Here is a 6,886-nt window from a genome sequence, read left to right on the forward strand (position 1 = left end):
GAAATAGCAGACGGAATGAACTTGTACATATATACTTTTAACATCGTTTCAGTTCATCGTTCATTCCGTATTATATAGCCTAATGCATATAATTATATCGCCGATATATATATACTCCGGTTATCAGTCCCGGGGCAGATACGTACTAGGCATTCATTATGTTACTTTAATGTTAGTAAAAAAATCATTCCTTTTATGCTTACTAAGACACTACCCCCAAAACATTGCCAAGCCCCATTTTTAAAGCATGATGGCCCCCGAAGAAAACCCTCTTCCCGGGGAATACTTCCCCTTAAGTAGCATTTAATTATTGTTAGTAATTTATTTCGTCGCTATATATATACTCCGGTTATCAGTCCCGGGGCAGATACGTACTTGGCTTTCATAATGTTACTTTAATGTCAGCAAAACTGACTGGTGTTGTTGAACTGTTTGTGTTATGTCAGTTGCTTCAATATATGAATATCTCTCCATATACTGTTTGTACATATGTATTTTTTTTTTATTCAAGGTCTATTCATCAGTCAGATGCTACAGTTACAAATGACAGTGAATGGTCAGATTTACACAATTGTGATTAACAATCCTCAACAATACATCAAACAAAAATGCCTATTAAACTGTAAGTTGAAATCTATGAGTTTTTTTTATATATATTTATAATCATGGTGTAGCAATTAAATGATAATACTTTGATAATTTTGTAATGCTATTTGGGGTCGTCTACAATAGAAACAATTTGATGTAACTTCATGTGATGAATAATCGATATGCAGTCCGAATTATTTCATAAAAGTGATTACTAAAATTGGTCAGGAAAAAGTCGTGCAATTAGCATTAATAATTAACATAACTTATTCTAGTAACTGTGTGAACATTGTGTTACATTAATTATAAATATGTTATTGTCAATTCATTGGTGTTCAATCTTCAATATTTGTCAATATTACGTTTAAAGATGAATTTTAAAATACAGAAAATATTTTTGAAATATATTTTTACAATTACAGTTCTCACAGACAGTCTTAGGTTGAAAACAAATCAGAAGTGGTCCACATCTTAAAAAACCTCACAGCAGATTAAGACTTTCCCCGAAATTTCCCTGTAAAACCCGCAGTGGTATATCCAGTGCAGTAGATACTGCCTGGCACAAAAGAGGATTTGACAGTTTAACATGTAAGTAAAATAAGATTATTTTTATCCCCCCACAATGTGGGAGCATATAGAGTGGCACTTGTCAGTCTGTCCCAAAATCTTGTGAACGCAACTCCTCTTAAACCGGATGGCAGATTTTGCTTAAACTTCCAGGGACTAACAAACTTAATGTGTAGATGGTAGTAAAGGAAGGAATTTTTGCTGCAACCAAATTTAACAGAATAATGGCCCTTTGTTGATTTTTAGTTTTCAACTTGTGGCACATGTAGTCCAAAAACTATTTGACCTAGAGTCATAAGATTGACAGAACAGTGGCGTGTGGGGGCATCCGTGTTTTATTGACACATTTCAAGTTTTTCTCAGTCATCATGTCAGTAATGATTTAGAATTTGTCAGAAAAGTATCTGTGTATATTTTAACCACTGTTATTGATGTATAATTGAAAAAGTGAGTTTTGCATACAAGTAAGACTGGTTAGTCAACATTGTTCTTTCAAACAGTGGCATTAAGAAGAAAAATCCTAATGGTTATTTGAATTACCCTGGTTTTAACTTTGAGTTCTGACCTAGCTGTCATGTTCACAGCATGGTTCATTTTTATGTCGCCTCTACGGAGTAGTGGTAACATATAGGGATCATTTCTCCGTCGTCTTGTCTATCTGTCCTTCCGTCACAAAACTTGTCCGGACTACTCCTCATAAACTATTGGTGCATTTTCATCCAAACTTTACAGGAATGATCAGTACCAAGTCTAGTTGTGCATTTTGTCAGCATTTTCCGGTTCAATGATTTTTGTCAGAGGTATGGCCCTTTTATAATTTTTATTTTTAAAGTTTGTCTTGACTACTTCTCTTATACCACTAATGCAATTTCAATGAAACTTTACAGGGTTGATCTGTAGCTTAAGTCCTTGTGCATGTTTCATGGGTTTTCCGGTTGAATGATTTTTGGCCGACTTATGGCCCTTTGATAAAAAGGTGTTTTTTTTCTGTGTGTTGCCAGATACACAAAAACTTGTCCTGACTACTCCTCATAAACTACTGGTGCAATTTCATCCAAACTTTACAGGAATGATCAGTACCAAGTCTAGTTGTGCATATTGTCAGCATTTTCCGGTTCAATGATTTTTGTCAGAGGTATGGCCCTTTTTTTAAGTTTGTCCGGACTACATCTCTTATACCACAAATGCAATTTCAATGAAACTTTACAGGATTGATCTGTTGCTCAAGTCCTGGCACATATTGCACAGGTTTTCCGGTTGAATGATATTTTGGCAAGTTTGATGAAAAGGTGGGTTTTTTTCTGTGTGTTGCCAGATACATAAAAGCTTGTCCGGACTACTCCTCAAAAACTACTGGTGCAATTTCATCCAAACTTTAAAGGAATGATCAGTACCAAGTCTAGTTGTGCACTGTCTGTCTGTCACAAAACTTGTCCCAACATGAAATTGGCCATCATGAGGCGACACATGTGATCACTGATCGCTCTTGTTTGTTATTTTGGTGTTTTTTAACCAGGTTTTCAATTTTGAAAATCCTGGTTATTAGATTGGGGTATGGCGGGCGGATGGGCGGCTGGGCGGATGGGCGGGCGGGCGTCAAACGAAATTGTGTCCGCTCTGTAACTCTTCAACCCTTTGAAGAATTTTGATGAAACTTCAGACAAATGTTTACCACATCAAGATGACGTGCAGAACGCATGTTCCGCATGGCTGGCTCCAAGGTCAAGGTCACAGTGACATTAACATTGAAAATCCTGTCCGCTCTGTAACTCTTCAACCCTTCGAAGAATTTTGATGAAACTTCAGACAAATGTTTACCACATCAAGATGACGTGCAAAACGCATGTTCCGCATGGCTGGCTCCAAGGTCACAGTGACATTAACATTGAAAATCCTGTTTACATGATTTTAACTTGTTCAAATTTCTATACAAAATCTAAGATCCCTTACAGATTTACAGATTTCTATGTCACGGTTACCATATAGATGGTTTTCTAGAGTAAATATATTGTACAGTTTTAACCAGATTTTCCGAAGGAAAAAACTGGTTATTAGATTGAGGTATGTCGGCGGACGGGCGGGTGGGCGTAAACAATTTCTTCTGTGCGCAACTCCTCCCTATATTTCTCAACAGATTTTGACCAAACTTTCACAGAACCTTTGTCATCAAGTGCCCTGGCGCATATTGTCGGGGTTTTGTGATTGGATAATATTTGACCTAATTATGGCCCTTTGTTTTTTTCCTTAAACAGAATATATAGTGAACAATTTCTTCGGTATGCAATTCCTCCTACATTTCTCAACATGTTTTGACCAAACTTTCACAGAACCTTTGTCATCAAGTGCCCTGGCCCATATTGTCGGGGTTTTGTGATTGGATAATGTTTGACCTAATTATGGCCCTTTGTTTTTTTTTCCTTATATAGAATATATAGTGAACAATTTCTTCTGTGTGCAACTCCTCCTACATTTCTCAATGGATTTTGTTCAAACTTTTACAGAAGCTTTGTCATCAAGTGTCCTGGCGCATATTGTCGGGGTTTTGTGATTGGATAATTTTTTACTTAATTATGGCCCTTTGTTTTTTTCCTTATACAGAATATATAGTGAATTCTTCATCTGTGTGCAATTCCTCTTACATTATTCATGATTTACATTGCACATAGTTACAATTTGTTTCTTGTATTTCAACTACAACATATTTATCTACAATGGTGATAATTGAAAACCTGGTTTCGTGGTATTGCCATGTTTCTTGTTTAACATGATACCTTGATTTCTTAACTAAGTTAGATAAACTTATAATGTATGAGCCACTTGTCATTTGTAAATAAATCTAGGTTTTGCAATGCAAATACATGTTCATCCCAACAGATCAAAATCAAGCCAGCAATAAATAATAATTGCCTTTGGTGTTTATTTTCTTCATTTGTAGGTGGGCTTTACTAATAGATTACTGCCACTTTACTTCAAAGTGGGGTTTTGGGGTATCATTCACCTTCAGTGATAGTTCTAGTTTTATCCAGTATAAACATGGTTACATGGAAATGAAAAATAAACCTTGTTTTTTTCAGTGTACTGCACCAATAAACTAAAAATGGAGAGAAGCTTAGTCACCAAAGCAGTCAACACCAAAATACACACAATGGCCAGGGCACTGAAACTTGGAAGAGTGAAAGAGTAAAGTAGTGCGTTTTTAGCTAACAAAGTGACATTGCGAGCTTTTGTCTATCTTTCGTCCGTAAACTTGATCTTTAAACAACATCTCATAAATTGCCAAGCCAATTTCATGCAAACTTACGATATTGTCTAGTCAGTTTTTGTTTTGCTTGCAATCGTTATATGACATGACTAAAGACATTTAGTTTTATTCTTAAGTTATTATGTTTATGTTTGTATAAGACCCAAATATATTGTTAAGATTCATTTTTACAAATTTGAAAGCCATTATTGTTCTAGTCAGTTTTTGTTTTGCTTGCAATCATTATATTACATGGCTAAAGACATTTAGTTTTAATCTTTAATAGTTATGTCTATATTTGTATAAGACCCAAAAATATTGTTAAGATTCATTTTTACAATTTTGAAAGCCATTATTGCTCTAGTTTGTTTTTGTTTTGCTTGCAATTGTTATATGACATGACTAAAGACATTTAGTTTAAATCTTTAGTTATTATGTCTATGAGGGGCGTCCGTGGCCGAGTGGTTAAGGTCATTGACTTCAAACCACTTGCCCCTCACCGCTGTGGGTTGGAATCCCGACAGGGACTTTGGATTCTTTCTTGTGAGGAAGCTATCCAGCTAGGTTAACTGAACGTCAGTGGTTCTACTCAGATACCCGTTCGTGCCTGAAATAATGCAAGGAAGGGCACCTGAACGTCACGATATGACCTTTACTGTGTTGATGTGACGTAAAAACCCAAAACAAGCAAACAAAAAATTATGTCTATGAAATTCGTTGTTTGTATAAGACCCAAATATATTGTTGTGATTAATTTTAACAATTTTGAAAGCCATAATTGTATGTGTCAGATATTGTTTTGCTCACAATCATAATGTTATATGACATATGAGTTTAGATCTGAAGGTATTATGTCCATGAAATATGTTGTTTGTTTAAGACCAAAATATATTTTTGAGATTCATTTTTACAATTTTGAAAGCCATTATTGGTCTAGTCTGTTTTTGCATAACACATAACGCTATTGTTAGTATTTATTGTTATTAATAGTGATTTGTCTAAGTGGATGTCGAAGTATGTATGTTATTCCATGCCAGTTCATGTTTGAATGAAACTTTTTGACCAGATAGAAGTTTTCAAACTGTAACTTTTCTGATATTTAGCTTTTACAACAATATTATATTTCCCATTTATGGTGCTAAGAAATACTGCAACATGTGCTGAATAATAGCTATTGTCAAACATTGTTTATATGCTCCCCGAAAAATTTCGGCGGACCATATAGTCATTGGGTTGTCTGTCCGTCCGTCTGTACGTACATACGAACCTGAATTCGTGTCCAGCCCATAACTTTGTTATTTCAAGTTGGATTTTAAAACTATTTCACAGAAATGCTCACCATATTGAGACGACCTGTCGCCCGCAACATTTGGGTCGCTACCTTGAAGGTCAAGGTCACACCATGACCTTGAACAAAATCATGTCCTGCCCATAACTTTGTTATTTGAAGTCGGATTTTAAAGCTATTTAAAAGTAATGATCACCATATTGAGAGGATGTGTCTTGCGCAGCATTTGGGTCGTTACCTTGAAGGTCAAGGTCACAGCATGACCTTAAACAAAAATTGTGCCGGCCCATAACTTGGTTATTTGATGTCGGATTTTACAACTATTTCACAGAAATGATCACCATATTGAGACGATGTGTCGCACACACCATTTGGGTCAATACCTTGAAGGTCAAGGACGCAACATGACATTGAAGCAAAATCGTGTCTGGCCCATAAATTCGTTATTTGAAGTCGGATTTTACAACTATTTCACCGAAATAATCACCATATTGAGACGATATGTCACATGCAACATTTGGGTCATTACCTTGAAGGTCTAGGTCACAGCATGACCTTGAAGCAAAAATGTGTACGGCCCATAACGTCGTTATTTAAAGTGGGATTTTACAACTATTTTGGAATTATCACACTTTGAACTTTGTTTGGGACATAACCCTGAAACTTCAAAAGATATACTTTTCTGTATCTAGGATCACCCAGGTTCAACCGGCTCTTGTTTTAATTGATTATTAAGTAATATGAACAATTCATGATAGCATCATAACTAAAGAGTGGAAATTTATGAAAGTCAAATATGTATAGAATCAGTTGCTAATAAAATGTGTGTAAAATTTATCTCTTTTTGGGAATTAATTTCTTTATTTTACAAATTTATCAAATTTCATTTTATTCTACTGATATGTTTGTAATATTTCTTTTATTTTCTATTGAAAAAATGTGTTAAACCAATATGTATTTGTTTTCTTATAATTCAGCTAGTTTTTATTATTCCAATGTTTGAAAAAAATTGTTCGCCAGAACTTTACCAAAATGTTTGCCAAAAATATCGCCATAACATATTTGCTGAAACTGGCAATTATGCAAATGAAGTTTGCCGCAGTGTTACCAAAAGCTTCTGGCGAACATCCGCAAACTTATTATGCAAATGAAGTTTGCTGCAAATTTGCCGCAAACTTTTGGCGAACATCTGCAAACTTTTA

General features: G+C 35.1%; 1 long non-coding RNA gene across 1 annotated transcript; it reads left to right on the top strand.

The window, feature by feature from the left end:
* The first annotated feature begins 1,016 nt into the window (after positions 1 to 1,016).
* On the top strand, positions 1,017 to 6,635 carry LOC132739368 (uncharacterized). Its single transcript, XR_009626990.1, has 2 exons — positions 1,017 to 1,176; positions 4,230 to 6,635. It is a non-coding gene; the product is annotated as an uncharacterized LOC132739368 (long non-coding RNA).
* Positions 6,636 to 6,886: the final 251 nt, after the last annotated feature.

This window comes from Ruditapes philippinarum, unplaced genomic scaffold (assembly GCF_026571515.1).
Source record: "Ruditapes philippinarum isolate M1 unplaced genomic scaffold, ASM2657151v2 ctg138_1_1_1_1, whole genome shotgun sequence".
In the NCBI taxonomy this organism is placed as follows: domain Eukaryota; kingdom Metazoa; phylum Mollusca; class Bivalvia; order Venerida; family Veneridae; genus Ruditapes; species Ruditapes philippinarum.